The sequence below is a fragment of the Oryzias latipes genome, chromosome 22 (genome assembly GCF_053564925.1).
Source record: "Oryzias latipes strain Hd-rR chromosome 22, Olatipes_Hd-rR_3.1".
NCBI classification, from domain to species: domain Eukaryota; kingdom Metazoa; phylum Chordata; class Actinopteri; order Beloniformes; family Adrianichthyidae; genus Oryzias; species Oryzias latipes.
The window spans coordinates 30,885,533-30,905,678 of record NC_136258.1 but is presented as its reverse complement, the minus strand read 5'-3'; the positions used below and the strand labels follow the sequence as shown (position 1 = coordinate 30,905,678).

Sequence of the window (20,146 nt, the reverse complement as noted above, 5' to 3'; positions counted from 1 at the left end):
GAGGTTGGACCGCGCCTTGTCCATTGTCGTGCAGGCATCCAACGCCTGGGTAGGCGGCAGTGGGACCGGGCGGCATGCCCATCCAGCCTCCGCCCATCTCAGTGTTCTGGCAGTCCGCTGCCAACCAGAAAGGTGCTGCAAGTTGGGGATAGAGGCTTCCAGACGTTGAACCGCTGAAACGATGCCGTCCTTCCGCTCTTGCTGTCGACGAAATCTGCTGCACATCATGGAGGCCGAATCAGACACCGAAAAGTCACTTCCCAGGCCCTTGGCCAGGTCTGCTGCACTGGGGGGGCACCCGATTCCACCCCCTCTTCCTTGGAGGATAAACCGCACGACGGACGACCCGAGCCTGAGTGAGTGGGAAAGGGAAAAGCTTCGATTTCCGACTCACCGCAGAAACCATTCTGTCCTCCCGCTCTTGCTGTCCACGTAGTCTGCTGCTCATCATGGACGGCGAATCGGATGCCAAAAAGTCACTTCCCAGGTCCCAGTCCAGGCTTGATGCACTGGCTGAATAGAATAGAGTAGATTAGAAACTCTGCTTCAGCGAAAATAGTCATAACAAATTTTGGAAATATTTAGTGCAAAACAGACTAAAAATTTAGTCTTTTTTGCCCCAAATATGTTTAGGAAAACATTTAGTCAACTAAAGAGAAAGACGAAAACTTCGGCACAGCGGCCAAACCAAGAAATGGAGAACTTACAGGTTGAAGATCGTCCTGAAGTAGTGTAGAAGTTGACCCATTGAAGGAGCTGCACTTCCAAAACCGCCAAGCTCTGCCATCTTTCAGGTTCCTGATTGGACGCAGTGATACACCAGTAACCTCTGTGTTCTGTTCTTTGTGTGCTTGAGGTCCAGTTCATTTTCCTTAACAGGTGCTGGATTTCAGGCAAGGAATTCTGGGAAGTAAAGCAGAATTAGAATACAGCCACATTTAGGCATTTCAACGCAAATGAAATTTGCCAGCAAACGCGATGCAAATAAGATTTTCAATGCAACCACTTTACAAATGACATCCGCAATTAAAATGCAACGAAAATGATATTCGCCCTGAACATGCATTAAACATTAAATTTGCACTGAAAATACATTGAAAAAAATTCATAATAAAAACGAATTGAATATGAAAATATAATGCGATGAAAAGGAAATTCACAATGAAAATGCGATGAAAAGGAAATTCGCTAAGAAATTGCATTGATAATGAAATTCGCAATCAAAATGCTCTCGTTTTTGAATAAAAAAGGAAACGCTCTCACCTTGGCTCCTCTGCTTGCTTCATTTCCCTGAAGGACCAGCATTGTGTCAAAACTAGGATTGCAGAGGACCAGCCACAAAAAAGGTGGAGAAGCAGACGTCTGGGGATGAGAAGGACAAAGACACTACATCAGGCTCAGCCGCTCCGTTGTTAGGTTCATCCTCCAAGTTGGATCCGGGTACCCCCCCCAGTGCAGCAGACGTGGCCAAGGGCCCGGGAAGTGATTTTCCAGGTCCGATTCGGCGTCCATGATGAGCAGCAGATTTCAATGACAGCAAGAGCGAGAGGACAGCATCGTTTCAGCGGTTCAAGGTTTGGAAGCATCTATCCCCAACTTACAGCTTCTCTCTGGTTGGCGGCGGACTTCCAGAACACAAAAATGGCCGGAGGCTGGATGGGCATGCCGCCCAGTCCCAATGCTGCCTACCTGGGCATTGGAGATCTGCACGACAATGGACAAGGGGCCGGCCCACGTCTGCGAAGGGATGAATGGACCACTCCGAGTGAGGCTCGACATGTGGCCAGAGACTTGTTGTCGACGGTTCTGTTCTGTTGGGGTGCTATCTGGGGAGAGGCTGGCCAGAGCGTGTAGCTGACTGAAGGGTTTTTGCCGTTGCTGGATCTGACCGAAGCGACGCAGCGAAGAGTAGATCAGAAGGGTCGTCGTCATGGAGCAGCTGCCGCATGTACTTTCATCCGACGTAGGGACATTAGTGGAGGAGCTCGAGCCAGATGGTGGCCCCGCTGATGCCTGGCTGGCCCCGCAGTGCATCAACGTTGGACGAAAGGCCTCTGTGGAGCTGTCTGGTTGGGATGGACGTGGTGCCAGCTCGGTGGCAGATTGCCGGTCTGGATCGCACTACATCGTCAATCTCGCAGGAGGGGGATCTGCGAGATTGAGGATGTGCGGCAATCCGGATGGGGAATCCACCACGGAGGTGTCACCACATCGATCCCCACCAGACAGCTCAACAAAAGCCCCTCATCTGACATTGAGGCTCTAGAGGGAAAGCCGGGAATCAGCAAGGCCTACCTCTGGGTCGTGCTCCTCCACCAACGTCCGTACGTCGGATGAATGCACATACGGCAGCTGCTCCATGAGGACGACCCTTCTGAACTGCTCTTCGGTGCGTCACTCTGGTCGGATCCAGCAAGGGCAAAGGCCCTTCAGTCGGCTATACGCCCCGCCCCCGCCAGCCTCTCCCGGATGGCACCCCAACAGACCGGAATCGCCGACAACAAGTCTCTGGAGACACGTCAAGCCTCAGCCAGAGCGGTCCAGTCATCCGTTCGTAGAGGTTGGACCGCGCCTTGTCCATTGTCGTGCAGGCATCCAACGCCTGGGTAGGCGGCAGTGGGACCGGGCGGCATGCCCATCCAGCCTCCGCCCATCTCAGTGTTCTGGCAGTCCGCTGCCAACCAGAAAGGTGCTGCAAGTTGGGGATAGAGGCTTCCAGACGTTGAACCGCTGAAACGATGCCATCCTTCCGCTCTTGCTGTCGACGAAATCTGCTGCACATCATGGAGGCCGAATCAGACACCGAAAAGTCACTTCCCAGGCCCTTGGCCAGGTCTGCTGCACTGGGGGGGCACCCGATTCCACCCCCTCTTCCTTGGAGGATAAACCGCACGACGGACGACCCGAGCCTGAGTGAGTGGGAAAGGGAAAAGCTTCGATTTCCGACTCACCGCAGAAACCATTCTGTCCTCCCGCTCTTGCTGTCCACGTAGTCTGCTGCTCATCATGGACGGCGAATCGGATGCCAAAAAGTCACTTCCCAGGTCCCAGTCCAGGCTTGATGCACTGGCTGAATAGAATAGAGTAGATTAGAAACTCTGCTTCAGCGAAAATAGTCATAACAAATTTTGGAAATATTTAGTGCAAAACAGACTAAAAATTTAGTCTTTTTTGCCCCAAATATGTTTAGGAAAACATTTAGTCAACTAAAGAGAAAGACGAAAACTTCGGCACAGCGGCCAAACCAAGAAATGGAGAACTTACAGGTTGAAGATCGTCCTGAAGTAGTGTAGAAGTTGACCCATTGAAGGAGCTGCACTTCCAAAACCGCCAAGCTCTGCCATCTTTCAGGTTCCTGATTGGACGCAGTGATACACCAGTAACCTCTGTGTTCTGTTCTTTGTGTGCTTGAGGTCCAGTTCATTTTCCTTAACAGGTGCTGGATTTCAGGCAAGGAATTCTGGGAAGTAAAGCAGAATTAGAATACAGCCACATTTAGGCATTTCAACGCAAATGAAATTTGCCAGCAAACGCGATGCAAATAAGATTTTCAATGCAACCACTTTACAAATGACATCCGCAATTAAAATGCAACGAAAATGATATTCGCCCTGAACATGCATTAAACATTAAATTTGCACTGAAAATACATTGAAAAAAATTCATAATAAAAACGAATTGAATATGAAAATATAATGCGATGAAAAGGAAATTCACAATGAAAATGCGATGAAAAGGAAATTCGCTAAGAAATTGCATTGATAATGAAATTCGCAATCAAAATGCTCTCGTTTTTGAATAAAAAAGGAAACGCTCTCACCTTGGCTCCTCTGCTTGCTTCATTTCCCTGAAGGACCAGCATTGTGTCAAAACTAGGATTGCAGAGGACCAGCCACAAAAAAGGTGGAGAAGCAGACGTCTGGGGATGAGAAGGACAAAGACACTACATCAGGCTCAGCCGCTCCGTTGTTAGGTTCATCCTCCAAGTTGGATCCGGGTACCCCCCCCAGTGCAGCAGACGTGGCCAAGGGCCCGGGAAGTGATTTTCCAGGTCCGATTCGGCGTCCATGATGAGCAGCAGATTTCAATGACAGCAAGAGCGAGAGGACAGCATCGTTTCAGCGGTTCAAGGTTTGGAAGCATCTATCCCCAACTTACAGCTTCTCTCTGGTTGGCGGCGGACTTCCAGAACACAAAAATGGCCGGAGGCTGGATGGGCATGCCGCCCAGTCCCAATGCTGCCTTCCTGGGCATTGGAGATCTGCACGACAATGGACAAGGGGCCGGCCCACGTCTGCGAAGGGATGAATGGACCACTCCGAGTGAGGCTCGACATGTGGCCAGAGACTTGTTGTCGACGGTTCTGTTCTGTTGGGGTGCTATCTGGGGAGAGGCTGGCCAGAGCGTGTAGCTGACTGAAGGGTTTTTGCCGTTGCTGGATCTGACCGAAGCGACGCAGCGAAGAGTAGATCAGAAGGGTCGTCGTCATGGAGCAGCTGCCGCATGTACTTTCATCCGACGTAGGGACATTAGTGGAGGAGCTCGAGCCAGATGGTGGCCCCGCTGATGCCTGGCTGGCCCCGCAGTGCATCAACGTTGGACGAAAGGCCTCTGTGGAGCTGTCTGGTTGGGATGGACGTGGTGCCAGCTCGGTGGCAGATTGCCGGTCTGGATCGCACTACATCGTCAATCTCGCAGGAGGGGGATCTGCGAGATTGAGGATGTGCGGCAATCCGGATGGGGAATCCACCACGGAGGTGTCACCACATCGATCCCCACCAGACAGCTCAACAAAAGCCCCTCATCTGACATTGAGGCTCTAGAGGGAAAGCCGGGAATCAGCAAGGCCTACCTCTGGGTCGTGCTCCTCCACCAACGTTCTCACGTCGGATGAATGCACATACGGCAGCTGCTCCATGAGGACGACCCTTCTGAACTGCTCTTCGGTGCGTCACTCTGGTCGGATCCAGCAAGGGCAAAGGCCCTTCAGTCGGCTATACGCCCCGCCCCCGCCAGCCTCTCCCGGATGGCACCCCAACAGACCGGAATCGCCGACAACAAGTCTCTGGAGACACGTCAAGCCTCAGCCAGAGCGGTCCAGTCATCCGTTCGTAGAGGTTGGACCGCGCCTTGTCCATTGTCGTGCAGGCATCCAACGCCTGGGTAGGCGGCAGTGGGACCGGGCGGCATGCCCATCCAGCCTCCGCCCATCTCAGTGTTCTGGCAGTCCGCTGCCAACCAGAAAGGTGCTGCAAGTTGGGGATAGAGGCTTCCAGACGTTGAACCGTTGAAACGATGCCATCCTTCCGCTCTTGCTGTCGACGAAATCTGCTGCACATCATGGAGGCCGAATCAGACACCGAAAAGTCACTTCCCAGGCCCTTGGCCAGGTCTGCTGCACTGGGGGGGCACCCGATTCCACCCCCTCTTCCTTGGAGGATAAACCGCACGACGGACGACCCGAGCCTGAGTGAATGGGAAAGGGAAAAGCTTCGATTTCCGACTCACCGCAGAAACCATTCTGTCCTCCCGCTCTTGCTGTCCACGTAGTCTGCTGCTCATCATGGACGGCGAATCGGATGCCAAAAAGTCACTTCCCAGGTCCCAGTCCAGGCTTGATGCACTGGCTGAATAGAATAGAGTAGATTAGAAACTCTGCTTCAGCGAAAATAGTCATAACAAATTTTGGAAATATTTAGTGCAAAACAGACTAAAAATTTAGTCTTTTTTGCCCCAAATATGTTTAGGAAAACATTTAGTCAACTAAAGAGAAAGACGAAAACTTCGGCACAGCGGCCAAACCAAGAAATGGAGAACTTACAGGTTGAAGATCGTCCTGAAGTAGTGTAGAAGTTGACCCATTGAAGGAGCTGCACTTCCAAAACCGCCAAGCTCTGCCATCTTTCAGGTTCCTGATTGGACGCAGTGATACACCAGTAACCTCTGTGTTCTGTTCTTTGTGTGCTTGAGGTCCAGTTCATTTTCCTTAACAGGTGCTGGATTTCAGGCAAGGAATTCTGGGAAGTAAAGCAGAATTAGAATACAGCCACATTTAGGCATTTCAACGCAAATGAAATTTGCCAGCAAACGCGATGCAAATAAGATTTTCAATGCAACCACTTTACAAATGACATCCGCAATTAAAATGCAACGAAAATGATATTCGCCCTGAACATGCATTAAACATTAAATTTGCACTGAAAATACATTGAAAAAAATTCATAATAAAAACGAATTGAATATGAAAATATAATGCGATGAAAAGGAAATTCACAATGAAAATGCGATGAAAAGGAAATTCGCTAAGAAATTGCATTGATAATGAAATTCGCAATCAAAATGCTCTCGTTTTTGAATAAAAAAGGAAACGCTCTCACCTTGGCTCCTCTGCTTGCTTCATTTCCCTGAAGGACCAGCATTGTGTCAAAACTAGGATTGCAGAGGACCAGCCACAAAAAAGGTGGAGAAGCAGACGTCTGGGGATGAGAAGGACAAAGACACTACATCAGGCTCAGCCGCTCCGTTGTTAGGTTCATCCTCCAAGTTGGATCCGGGTACCCCCCCCAGTGCAGCAGACGTGGCCAAGGGCCCGGGAAGTGATTTTCCAGGTCCGATTCGGCGTCCATGATGAGCAGCAGATTTCAATGACAGCAAGAGCGAGAGGACAGCATCGTTTCAGCGGTTCAAGGTTTGGAAGCATCTATCCCCAACTTACAGCTTCTCTCTGGTTGGCGGCGGACTTCCAGAACACAAAAATGGCCGGAGGCTGGATGGGCATGCCGCCCAGTCCCAATGCTGCCTACCTTGGCATTGGAGATCTGCACGACAATGGACAAGGGGCCGGCCCACGTCTGCGAAGGGATGAATGGACCACTCCGAGTGAGGCTCGACATGTGGCCAGAGACTTGTTGTCGACGGTTCTGTTCTGTTGGGGTGCTATCTGGGGAGAGGCTGGCCAGAGCGTGTAGCTGACTGAAGGGTTTTTGCCGTTGCTGGATCTGACCGAAGCGACGCAGCGAAGAGTAGATCAGAAGGGTCGTCGTCATGGAGCAGCTGCCGCATGTACTTTCATCCGACGTAGGGACATTAGTGGAGGAGCTCGAGCCAGATGGTGGCCCCGCTGATGCCTGGCTGGCCCCGCAGTGCATCAACGTTGGACGAAAGGCCTCTGTGGAGCTGTCTGGTTGGGATGGACGTGGTGCCAGCTCGGTGGCAGATTGCCGGTCTGGATCGCACTACATCGTCAATCTCGCAGGAGGGGGATCTGCGAGATTGAGGATGTGCGGCAATCCGGATGGGGAATCCACCACGGAGGTGTCACCACATCGATCCCCACCAGACAGCTCAACAAAAGCCCCTCATCTGACATTGAGGCTCTAGAGGGAAAGCCGGGAATCAGCAAGGCCTACCTCTGGGTCGTGCTCCTCCACCAACGTCCGTACGTCGGATGAATGCACATACGGCAGCTGCTCCATGAGGACGACCCTTCTGAACTGCTCTTCGGTGCGTCACTCTGGTCGGATCCAGCAAGGGCAAAGGCCCTTCAGTCGGCTATACGCCCCGCCCCCGCCAGCCTCTCCCGGATGGCACCCCAACAGACCGGAATCGCCGACAACAAGTCTCTGGAGACACGTCAAGCCTCAGCCAGAGCGGTCCAGTCATCCGTTCGTAGAGGTTGGACCGCGCCTTGTCCATTGTCGTGCAGGCATCCAACGCCTGGGTAGGCGGCAGTGGGACCGGGCGGCATGCCCATCCAGCCTCCGCCCATCTCAGTGTTCTGGCAGTCCGCTGCCAACCAGAAAGGTGCTGCAAGTTGGGGATAGAGGCTTCCAGACGTTGAACCGTTGAAACGATGCCATCCTTCCGCTCTTGCTGTCGACGAAATCTGCTGCACATCATGGAGGCCGAATCAGACACCGAAAAGTCACTTCCCAGGCCCTTGGCCAGGTCTGCTGCACTGGGGGGGCACCCGATTCCACCCCCTCTTCCTTGGAGGATAAACCGCACGACGGACGACCCGAGCCTGAGTGAATGGGAAAGGGAAAAGCTTCGATTTCCGACTCACCGCAGAAACCATTCTGTCCTCCCGCTCTTGCTGTCCACGTAGTCTGCTGCTCATCATGGACGGCGAATCGGATGCCAAAAAGTCACTTCCCAGGTCCCAGTCCAGGCTTGATGCACTGGCTGAATAGAATAGAGTAGATTAGAAACTCTGCTTCAGCAAAAATAGTCATAACAAATTTTGGAAATATTTAGTGCAAAACAGACTAAAAATTTAGTCTTTTTTGCCCCAAATATGTTTAGGAAAACATTTAGTCAACTAAAGAGAAAGACGAAAACTTCGGCACAGCGGCCAAACCAAGAAATGGAGAACTTACAGGTTGAAGATCGTCCTGAAGTAGTGTAGAAGTTGACCCATTGAAGGAGCTGCACTTCCAAAACCGCCAAGCTCTGCCATCTTTCAGGTTCCTGATTGGACGCAGTGATACACCAGTAACCTCTGTGTTCTGTTCTTTGTGTGCTTGAGGTCCAGTTCATTTTCCTTAACAGGTGCTGGATTTCAGGCAAGGAATTCTGGGAAGTAAAGCAGAATTAGAATACAGCCACATTTAGGCATTTCAACGCAAATGAAATTTGCCAGCAAACGCGATGCAAATAAGATTTTCAATGCAACCACTTTACAAATGACATCCGCAATTAAAATGCAACGAAAATGATATTCGCCCTGAACATGCATTAAACATTAAATTTGCACTGAAAATACATTGAAAAAAATTCATAATAAAAACGAATTGAATATGAAAATATAATGCGATGAAAAGGAAATTCACAATGAAAATGCGATGAAAAGGAAATTCGCTAAGAAATTGCATTGATAATGAAATTCGCAATCAAAATGCTCTCGTTTTTGAATAAAAAAGGAAACGCTCTCACCTTGGCTCCTCTGCTTGCTTCATTTCCCTGAAGGACCAGCATTGTGTCAAAACTAGGATTGCAGAGGACCAGCCACAAAAAAGGTGGAGAAGCAGACGTCTGGGGATGAGAAGGACAAAGACACTACATCAGGCTCAGCCGCTCCGTTGTTAGGTTCATCCTCCAAGTTGGATCCGGGTACCCCCCCCAGTGCAGCAGACGTGGCCAAGGGCCCGGGAAGTGATTTTCCAGGTCCGATTCGGCGTCCATGATGAGCAGCAGATTTCAATGACAGCAAGAGCGAGAGGACAGCATCGTTTCAGCGGTTCAAGGTTTGGAAGCATCTATCCCCAACTTACAGCTTCTCTCTGGTTGGCGGCGGACTTCCAGAACACAAAAATGGCCGGAGGCTGGATGGGCATGCCGCCCAGTCCCAATGCTGCCTACCTGGGCATTGGAGATCTGCACGACAATGGACAAGGGGCCGGCCCACGTCTGCGAAGGGATGAATGGACCACTCCGAGTGAGGCTCGACATGTGGCCAGAGACTTGTTGTCGACGGTTCTGTTCTGTTGGGGTGCTATCTGGGGAGAGGCTGGCCAGAGCGTGTAGCCGACTGAAGGGTTTTTGCCGTTGCTGGATCTGACCGAAGCGACGCAGCGAAGAGTAGATCAGAAGGGTCGTCGTCATGGAGCAGCTGCCGCATGTACTTTCATCCGACGTAGGGACATTAGTGGAGGAGCTCGAGCCAGATGGTGGCCCCGCTGATGCCTGGCTGGCCCCGCAGTGCATCAACGTTGGACGAAAGGCCTCTGTGGAGCTGTCTGGTTGGGATGGACGTGGTGCCAGCTCGGTGGCAGATTGCCGGTCTGCATCGCACTACATCGTCAATCTCGCAGGAGGGGGATCTGCGAGATTGAGGATGTGCGGCAATCCGGATGGGGAATCCACCACGGAGGTGTCACCACATCGATCCCCACCAGACAGCTCAACAAAAGCCCCTCATCTGACATTGAGGCTCTAGAGGGAAAGCCGGGAATCAGCAAGGCCTACCTCTGGGTCGTGCTCCTCCACCAACGTCCGTACGTCGGATGAATGCACATACGGCAGCTGCTCCATGAGGACGACCCTTCTGAACTGCTCTTCGGTGCGTCACTCTGGTCGGATCCAGCAAGGGCAAAGGCCCTTCAGTCGGCTATACGCCCCGCCCCCGCCAGCCTCTCCCGGATGGCACCCCAACAGACCGGAATCGCCGACAACAAGTCTCTGGAGACACGTCAAGCCTCAGCCAGAGCGGTCCAGTCATCCGTTCGTAGAGGTTGGACCGCGCCTTGTCCATTGTCGTGCAGGCATCCAACGCCTGGGTAGGCGGCAGTGGGACCGGGCGGCATGCCCATCCAGCCTCCGCCCATCTCAGTGTTCTGGCAGTCCGCTGCCAACCAGAAAGGTGCTGCAAGTTGGGGATAGAGGCTTCCAGACGTTGAACCGTTGAAACGATGCCATCCTTCCGCTCTTGCTGTCGACGAAATCTGCTGCACATCATGGAGGCCGAATCAGACACCGAAAAGTCACTTCCCAGGCCCTTGGCCAGGTCTGCTGCACTGGGGGGGCACCCGATTCCACCCCCTCTTCCTTGGAGGATAAACCGCACGACGGACGACCCGAGCCTGAGTGAGTGGGAAAGGGAAAAGCTTCGATTTCCGACTCACCGCAGAAACCATTCTGTCCTCCCGCTCTTGCTGTCCACGTAGTCTGCTGCTCATCATGGACGGCGAATCGGATGCCAAAAAGTCACTTCCCAGGTCCCAGTCCAGGCTTGATGCACTAGCTGAATAGAATAGAGTAGATTAGAAACTCTGCTTCAGCGAAAATAGTCATAACAAATTTTGGAAATATTTAGTGCAAAACAGACTAAAAATTTAGTCTTTTTTGCCCCAAATATTTTTAGGAAAACATTTAGTCAACTAAAGAGAAAGACAAAAACTTCGGCACAGTGGCCAAACCAAGAAATGGAGAACTTACAGGTGTAAGATCGTCCTGAAGTAGTGTAGAAGTTGACCCATTGAAGGAGCTGCACTTCCAAAACCGCCAAGCTCTGCCATCTTTCAGGTTCCTGATTGGACGCAGTGATACACCAGTAACCTCTGTGTTCTGTTCTTTGTGTGCTTGAGGTCCAGTTCATTTTCCTTAACAGGTGCTGGATTTCAGGCAAGGAATTCTGGGAAGTAAAGCAGAATTAGAATACAGCCACATTTAGGCATTTCAACGCAAATGAAATTTGCCAGCAAACGCGATGCAAATAAGATTTTCAATGCAACCACTTTACAAATGACATCCGCAATTAAAATGCAACGAAAATGATATTCGCCCTGAACATGCATTAAACATTAAATTTGCACTGAAAATACATTGAAAAAAATTCATAATAAAAACGAATTGAATATGAAAATATAATGCGATGAAAAGGAAATTCACAATGAAAATGCGATGAAAAGGAAATTCGCTAAGAAATTGCATTGATAATGAAATTCGCAATCAAAATGCTCTCGTTTTTGAATAAAAAAGGAAACGCTCTCACCTTGGCTCCTCTGCTTGCTTCATTTCCCTGAAGGACCAGCATTGTGTCAAAACTAGGATTGCAGAGGACCAGCCACAAAAAAGGTGGAGAAGTAGACGTCTGGGGATGAGAAGGACAAAGACACTACATCAGGCTCAGCCGCTCCGTTGTTAGGTTCATCCTCCAAGTTGGATCCGGGTACCCCCCCCAGTGCAGCAGACGTGGCCAAGGGCCCGGGAAGTGATTTTCCAGGTCCGATTCGGCGTCCATGATGAGCAGCAGATTTCAATGACAGCAAGAGCGAGAGGACAGCATCGTTTCAGCGGTTCAAGGTTTGGAAGCATCTATCCCCAACTTACAGCTTCTCTCTGGTTGGCGGCGGACTTCCAGAACACAAAAATGGCCGGAGGCTGGATGGGCATGCCGCCCAGTCCCAATGCTGCCTACCTGGGCATTGGAGATCTGCACGACAATGGACAAGGGGCCGGCCCACGTCTGCGAAGGGATGAATGGACCACTCCGAGTGAGGCTCGACATGTGGCCAGAGACTTGTCGACGGTTCTGTTCTGTTGGGGTGCTATCTGGGGAGAGGCTGGCCAGAGCGTGTAGCCGACTTTAGGGTTTTTGCCGTTGCTGGATCTGACCGAAGCGACGCAGCGAAGAGTAGATCAGAAGGGTCGTCGTCATGGAGCAGCTGCCGCATGTACTTTCATCCGACGTAGGGACATTAGTGGAGGAGCTCGAGCCAGATGGTGGCCCCGCTGATGCTTGGCTGGCCCCGCAGTGCATCAACGTTGGACGAAATGCCTCTGTGGAGCTGTCTGGTTGGGATGGACGTGGTGCCAGCTCGGTGGCAGATTGCCGGTCTGGATCGCACTACATCGTCAATCTCGCAGGAGGGGGATCTGCGAGATTGAGGATGTGCGGCAATCCGGATGGGGAATCCACCACGGAGGTGTCACCACATCGATCCCCACCAGACAGCTCAACAAAAGCCCCTCATCTGACATTGAGGCTCTAGAGGGAAAGCCGGGAATCAGCAAGGCCTACCTCTGGGTCGTGCTCCTCCACCAACGTCCGTACGTCGGATGAAAGCACATACGGCAGCTGCTCCATGAGGACGACCCTTCTGAACTGCTCTTCGGTGCGTCACTCTGGTCGGATCCAGCAAGGGCAAAGGCCCTTCAGTCGGCTATACGCCCCCGCCAGCCTCTTCCCGGATGGTACCCCAACAGACCGGAATCGCCGACAACAAGTCTCTGGAGACACGTCAAGCCTCAGCCAGAGCGGTCCAGTCATCCGTTCGTAGAGGTTGGACCGCGCCCTGTCCATTGTCGTGCAGGCTTCCAAGGCCTGGGTAGGCGGCAGTGGGACCGGGCGGCATGCCCATCCAGCCTCCGCCCATCTCAGTGTTCTGGCAGTCCGCCGCCAACCAGAAAGGTGCTGCAAGTTGGGGATAGAGGCTTCCAGACGTTGAACCGCTGAAACGATGCCATCCTTCCGCTCTTGCTGTCGACGAAATCTGCTGCACATCATGGAGGCCGAATCAGACACCGAAAAGTCACTTCCCAGGCCCTTGGCCAGGTCTGCTGCACTGGGGGGGCACCCGATTCCACCCCCTCTTCCTTGGAGGATAAACCGCACGACGGACGACCCGAGCCTGAGTGAGTGGGAAAGGGAAAAGCTTTGATTTCCGACTCACCGCAGAAACCATTCTGTCCTCCCGCTCTTGCTGTCCACGTAGTCTGCTGCTCATCATGGACGGCGAATCGGATGCCAAAAAGTCACTTCCCAGGTCCCAGTCCAGGCTTGATGCACTGGCTGAATAGAATAGAGTAGATTAGAAACTCTGCTTCAGCGAAAATAGTCATAACAAATTTTGGAAATATTTAGTGCAAAACAGACTAAAAATTGAGTCTTTTTTGCCCCAAATATGTTTAGGAAAACATTTAGTCAACTAAAGAGAAAGACAAAAACTTCGGCACAACGGCCAAACCAAGAAATGGAGAACTTACAGGTTGAAGATCGTCCTGAAGTAGTGTAGAAGTTGACCCATTGAAGGAGCTGCACTTCCAAAACCGCCAAGCTCTGCCATCTTTCAGGTTCCTGATTGGACGCAGTGATACACCAGTAACCTCTTTGTTCTGTTCTTTTTGTGCTTGAGGTCAAGTTCATTTTCCTGAACAGGTGCCGGATTTCAGGCAAGGAATTCTGGGAAGTAAAGCGGAATTAGAATACAGCCACATTTAAGCTTCAGCAAGAAAAGTCATAACGAATTTTGGAAATATTTAGAGCAAAACAGAATAAAAATTTAGTCTTATTTGCCCCAAATATTTTTAGGAAACCATTTAGTAAACTATGTAGTAAGACGAAAACATCGGCACAGCGGCCAAACCAAGAAAAATAGAACTTACAGGTTGAAGATCTTCCTGAAGTAGTGTAGAAGTTGACCCATTGAAGGAGCTGCACTTCCTTTTTTTTTTTTTTTTTTTTTTTTTTCTTTTAACTTGTTCTGTCCAACAGCTGAGCAAACAGATTAGAGCTGAAGGCTTTTTGTGTTGGACAGGTTTTACTATCACAAAAAGAGGTTATATAGCTTCAAGAAACTAGAGTGTAGATTTGTATAAACCCCTTTTTGTCGTATTATTTTTTATTTATTTGTTACATTTAGTGTGTGTGGGGAGGGAGAGGGGAAGAATGTGAGGGGAGGGTGGAAGAGAGTAAAAGGAAGAAAGGTGAAAAGGTGGGGGATACAAGCACTGATTTGACTAAGTTATTAATTTAAGCTGTAACAATTATACCAGTTCTGCTGGAAAGACGAATGTTACATCAAAGGTGAAAATCTGACACTAAGATGAGCGAAAAAAAAACTGTCCATCAATACACTGTAGGTAAGGAGGAGGGATGAAGCAGACAGGGAGCAGTGTGGCAGTGTGCACGTGCACGTGGGGGTGGAGATACATGCATGCTGCCGACGTGAACCGTGTGTTCATAAAGGGAGCCAGATCCTACCCAGCCAGACCAGCCAGACCAGGAGAGGGGAGGAGAGCCCCCCAGGCCAGAAGCCCCCCCAGCATCCGGACCCAGGCAGCCCGGGAGGGGAGGAGGAGGGGACCGCCCACCCCACCAGCCAGGCACAGAGAGGGTCCCCCTACAGGGGCCCCCCCAATGCCCAGAGGCACAAGCGAACCCAGTGTCCAGCCCCCAGGCCACAAGACAGAAGCGCTTAGCCGTACCAGGCGGCAGCCATGGGGGCCACCGGGCGCCGGACACCGAGACAAAGGCCAGGGACGAAGCCAGGGCCCCCGGAACCCATGAGCTGGCCACCACCCGACCGGCGCCCCGTCCCCGCAAGCCAGCCCAGGCATGCGACCCTAGCAACCCAGGGATCGCCACGCACCCACAGCCACAGCCACCCCCCTAAAACCCTACGCACTACAACCCCCCCCCCCCCCCCCCCCGCCATAATATCTGTCCCCCCCTCCCCAACCCTCTCAGTGCCCTCCCCTCTCTGTGATGGGGAGGGAAAGCCACTAAAAATTTAGTGGGTTTTGTACAAGTAAAGCAGAATTAGAATACACCCATATTTAAGCTGTGCTCCAGCAAGAAAAATCACAACTGCATAAAGAATTTCAAAATTCAAAATACTTTTATTTATATAGCACCTTTCATGTTAAGAAAACAGCTCAAGGTGCTGTATATAAAAAACAAACAAGGATGCACCGTTGCAAAAAAGTTTAAATAAAATAATAAGCAGCTCCTAATAAAATACACAAAAACAAACACAAGTAAAAGAGGAATGATTTAAAAAAAAAAACCTTAAGAGAGAACCTCCTGTTGGCCCGGAAGTCAGCATAGACAGACACCCTGCCAAGCGTGACAAACACTCTCAAACAGTCTGAAATGTAAACGTGATCATTAAAAAAGTGAAAATAGAAAAACAGCTGAAATATAAAAACTTCAGATAAATTAATGCATAAAAATTAGGGAAGAAAATCGAAGCCCTGTGAAGCGCTCATGGGGCTTCATGTAAATGTGCCAGAAAAATGGATGAAACATTAGGGGATTGGAAACCACACAGAACAGCGGCATCTGGTGGCGGACTGGACGTATATCATCTACTCCACTAAGCCTGTTGCCCTTGTAACACTTCAGTGCGGAATTAAAATATAAAGATAATGTTTGAAGATTTGTGAGAAGTGCTTGTGTTACATTGTGACTGCCAACTATAAAGTGAGAATGAGTGCTTGTGAACCGGGGTCTATCTAAAATGACTGGGTGGGATAGATGTTTTATTTAAAACTGTATTTTCTCCACTGTGCTGGGCTTCATCCCGTTTTGTATTTTTTGCTTACTATTTCGCCAGCTTTGGAGAAGATCCAACAAGAGGAGGAAGGTCCGTATTGAGTGTGGCCAGAGCTGCCCCCTAACATTAAATGTGCTGTTCCATCTCATTTCCACCACAGACAAGACGACAAGCACGTTTTAAGGAGAGAAGAAAACACAACAACCATCACTGCAAACAAATGTAAAATCTTAGTTAAAAGAAAAAGAAAAATAGTAATCACCTCTTGAATCAATTTGTGCTCTGGTCTGGCCAGCTGTATCTCTGACAGCTTCTCCTTCGCTGTGGTGCTGGATTTAGCAAGACCAACAATCCTACGCCCCTTACTTTGGATGTCCTCTAGTTCAGGGGTTTTTCACCACCAAATGAAGCATATGTGCAAAACACATTATGTGCCGAAGTAGTAATGTATATAAGCACATGCAACCATGTTGGGAGCACAGTCTGTAACAAGGCCTGTCACCTGGAAGAAAGATTACAACATGTTCACAAATCGTGTACATTAGGTAGTGGGAGGCCATATTGATGAATGATCTTGTACTTTATTGAACTGGCACGCACCTTTCCTTTAATTCCCCATTCTTCCATGAGGAGATTTTTGGCCTAAGTCAATTGAGCTGCAGTGTGGGTTTGGAGAAACTTAAGAACCCCCAAGACCAAAGAGGCCAGCTCCACCTAGAATGAACAAAACCAAACTGAGATACATAAATTAAAGCAGGGGATACCTACCTCCTCGGTGATAAAATGGCATGTTACAGCCAAGTAAGCATCCATGTTAATTGATGTCCACATGTCTGCTCTCAGGCTGACAGCAGAGGTCCTGCTGACCACAGCTAAGGCCTTCTCCTTTTAGGCTTTGTACTTTTCCTCCACCATTGTCCTCAAGGCCTTCCTATTAGGAATTATGTAGGAGTGGTCCAAAAGGTTGACAAAAGCCTAATGGTGACAAATAAAATACAGCTTATTATGTACACAAAAGCATAAATAAGGTAAATGCTATATAACATTAGCCACCTTACCTTGAAGCCCTTGTCTCCAACCATTGAAAATGGGTGTGCATCCATTACAATCATATCCACCAATGCAGAATGACGTTCTTGCTTTCTGGACATTGAAAAACATCCTTGCATGCTTGCTTTTTTTCACGAGGGACCTGCCTGGTGTCAGATTTGGGATTGCAGATGGCCAGCCACAAAAGGTGGAGAAGCAGAGATCTGGGGATGAAAAGGACACTACAGTAAGCTCAGCCCCGCATCTCGCAGGAGGGGGATCTGCTAGATTGACGATGTGCGGCTATCCGGACCGGCAATCCACCACGGCGCTGTCACCAGGATTTCCAACTCACTGCATTTAACCTTTGCTTTAGCAAGAAAAGTTATAACTCCATAACAAATTTCGGAAATATTTAGAGCAAAACCCACTAAAAATTTAGTGGGTTTTGTACAAGTAAAGCAGAATTAGAATACACCCATATTTAAGCTGTGCTCCAGCAAGAAAAATCATAACTGCATAAAGAATTTCAAAATTCAAAATACTTTTATTTATATAGCACATTTCATGTTAAGAAAACAGCTCAAGGTGCTGTATATAAAAAACAAACAAGGATGCACCATTGCAAAAAAGTTTAAATAAAATAATAAGCAGCTCCTAATAAAATACACAAAAACAAACACAAGTAAAAGAGGAATGATTTTAAAAAAAAAACCTTAAGAGAGAACCTCCTGTTGGCCCGGAAGTCAGCATAGACAGACACCCTGCCAAGCGTGACAAACACTCTCAAACAGTCTGAAATGTAAACGTGATCATTAAAAAAGTGAAAATAGAAAAACAGCTGAAATATAAAAACTTCAGATAAATTAATGCATAAAAATTAGGGAAGAAAATCGAAGCCCTGTGAAGCGCTCATGGGGCTTCATGTAAATGTGCCAGAAAAATGGATGAAGCATTTGGGGATTTGAAACCACACAGAACAGCGGCATCTGGTGGCGGACTGGACGTATATCATCTACTCCACTAAGCCTGTTGCCCTTGTAACACTTCAGTGCGGAATTAAAATATAAAGATAATGTTTGAAGATTTGTGAGAAGTGCTTGTGTTACATTGTGACTGCCAACTATAAAGTGAGAATGAGTGCTTGTGAACCAGGGTCTATCTAAAATGACTGGGTGGGATAGATGTTTTATTTAAAACTGTATTTTCTCCACTGTGCTGGGCTTCATCCCGTTTTGTATTTTTTGCTTACTATTTCGCCAGCTTTGGAGAAGATCCAACAAGAGGAGGAAGGTCCGTATTGAGGGTGGCCAGAGCTGCCCCCTAACATTAAATGTGCTGTTCCATCTCATTTCCACCATAGACAAGACGACAAGCACGTTTTAAGGAGAGAAGAAAACACAACAACCATCACTGCAAACAAATGTAAAATCTTAGTTAAAAGAAAAATAGTAATCACCTCTTGAATCAATTTGTGCTCTGGTCTGGCCAGCTGTATCTCTGACAGCTTCTCCTTCGCTGTGGTGCTGGATTTAGCAAGACCAACAATCCTACGCCCCTTACTTTGGATGTCCTCTAGTTCAGGGGTTTTTCACCACCAAATGAAGCATATGTGCAAAACACATTATGTGCCGAAGTAGTAATGTATATAAGCACATGCAACCATGTTGGGAGCACAGTCTGTAACAAGGCCTGTCACCTGGAAGAAAGATTACAACATGTTCACAAATCGTGTACATTAGGTAGTGGGAGGCCATATTGATGAATGATCTTGTACTTTATTGAACTGGCACGCACCTTTCCTTTAATTCCCCATTCTTCCATGAGGAGATTTTTGGCCTAAGTCAAGTGAGCTGCAGTGTGGGTTTGGAGAAACTTAAGAACCCCCAAGACCAAAGAGGCCAGCTCCACCTAGAATGAACAAAACCAAACTGAGATACATAAATTAAAGCAGGGGATACCTACCTCCTCGGTGATAAAATGGCATGTTACAGCCAAGTAAGCATCCATGTTAATTGATGTCCACATGTCTGCTCTCAGGCTGACAGCAGAGGTCCTGCTGACCACAGCTAAGGCCTTCTCCTTTTAGGCTTTGTACTTTTCCTCCACCATTGTCCTCAAGGCCTTCCTATTAGGAATTATGTAGGAGTGGTCCAAAAGGTTGACAAAAGCCTAATGGTGACAAATAAAATACAGCTTATTATGTACACAAAAGCATAAATAAGGTAAATGCTATATAACATTAGCCACCTTACCTTGAAGCCCTTGTCTCCAACCATTGAAAATGGGTGTGCATCCATTACAATCATATCCACCAATGCAGAATGAAGTTCTTGCTTTCTGGACACTGAAAAACATCCATCATATTAAGTTTAAAAAAATAAAAAATAAATCATACGAGTTGAGCATCAAACTCATGAACTGAGGTTGCACATGCCTCTAAATGTACCACTGAGCCATCTGTTTAACCCCCTGTAACAAGTGCCATTTGTTATATATTTATATTATTATTCTTACCGACATGAGGAGGATTGAAGGTTTGGTTTGCCAACTGCGGAGTTTCAAAATGATGAACGGAGCGGAGATGTTTCATCATGGAGGATGTACTGTCATTAAATGCCAATTCACGTTTGTGAATCAAACATTGCACCTAAAAAAGAAATGGAAAGAATAAAAATGATTCATTTAAACTGAAAGACATACCTATAAATCTAATGCAATCAGCAATGGCTACTAATAAAATAACGTTAATAGTGTATTACCTTCTTAGGAGAATTCTTAGGAAATATCCACCAATGCAGCATCAAGTTCTTGCTTTCTGGAAGCCTTTGTTTTCAACAATTGAAAATGTTTGTGCATCACAAACACTTTTTAACAAACGTTAAAATATAAAAACTGTTAAAATATAAAAACTTAAGATAAGTTAATGCATAAAAAGCCTAAACACCTGAAATATAAAAAGAATAAGTTGGTATGTTTAAACAAAGACTAAATAATTAGATAAATAATAATAATAACACACATCAAACAAATCAAAAATGAACTGAGTCCAAACCAGTGCACCTGCACCCAAACAAATTTATGAGCAGGTGTGTTGAGCACGTGACCATGCGCTCTTCGAGGACCAATCCGTTTGAAGTTTGGATAGCCACGCCTTCTTGCGCAAAAATACTCGCCAAAAAAGAAGTTCCGGTATAAGTCACATTATGTAATGTCCGTTGGTCAGATGACGTGTCAGTGATCTGGACAAATTATGATACTACCATTGAAAAATATTTTATGTGGTCCTTTGTAAACAAACAGAGCTCCGACGTGGAGCTAGATTGTCTTCTAAACGTGCT

General features: G+C 48.3%; 1 long non-coding RNA gene across 9 annotated transcripts; it reads right to left on the bottom strand.

Annotated features, from left to right (window-relative positions):
• Window positions 1-15,103: 15,103 nt before the first annotated feature.
• LOC144989160 (uncharacterized) lies at window positions 15,104-19,934 on the bottom strand. Of its 9 annotated transcripts, XR_013653329.1 has the most exons (11): window positions 19,568-19,929; window positions 19,323-19,455; window positions 19,061-19,152; window positions 18,603-18,977; window positions 18,265-18,504; window positions 18,058-18,152; window positions 17,521-17,600; window positions 16,835-17,029; window positions 16,377-16,751; window positions 16,039-16,278; window positions 15,104-15,920 (listed from the first exon to the last, which is right to left on the bottom strand). It is a non-coding gene; the product is annotated as an uncharacterized LOC144989160 (long non-coding RNA). The 9 variants fall into 9 exon arrangements; XR_013653328.1 differs by having other exon boundaries at window positions 18,603-19,152; XR_013653327.1 differs by having other exon boundaries at window positions 15,104-16,751; window positions 19,568-19,932.
• Window positions 19,935-20,146: the final 212 nt, after the last annotated feature.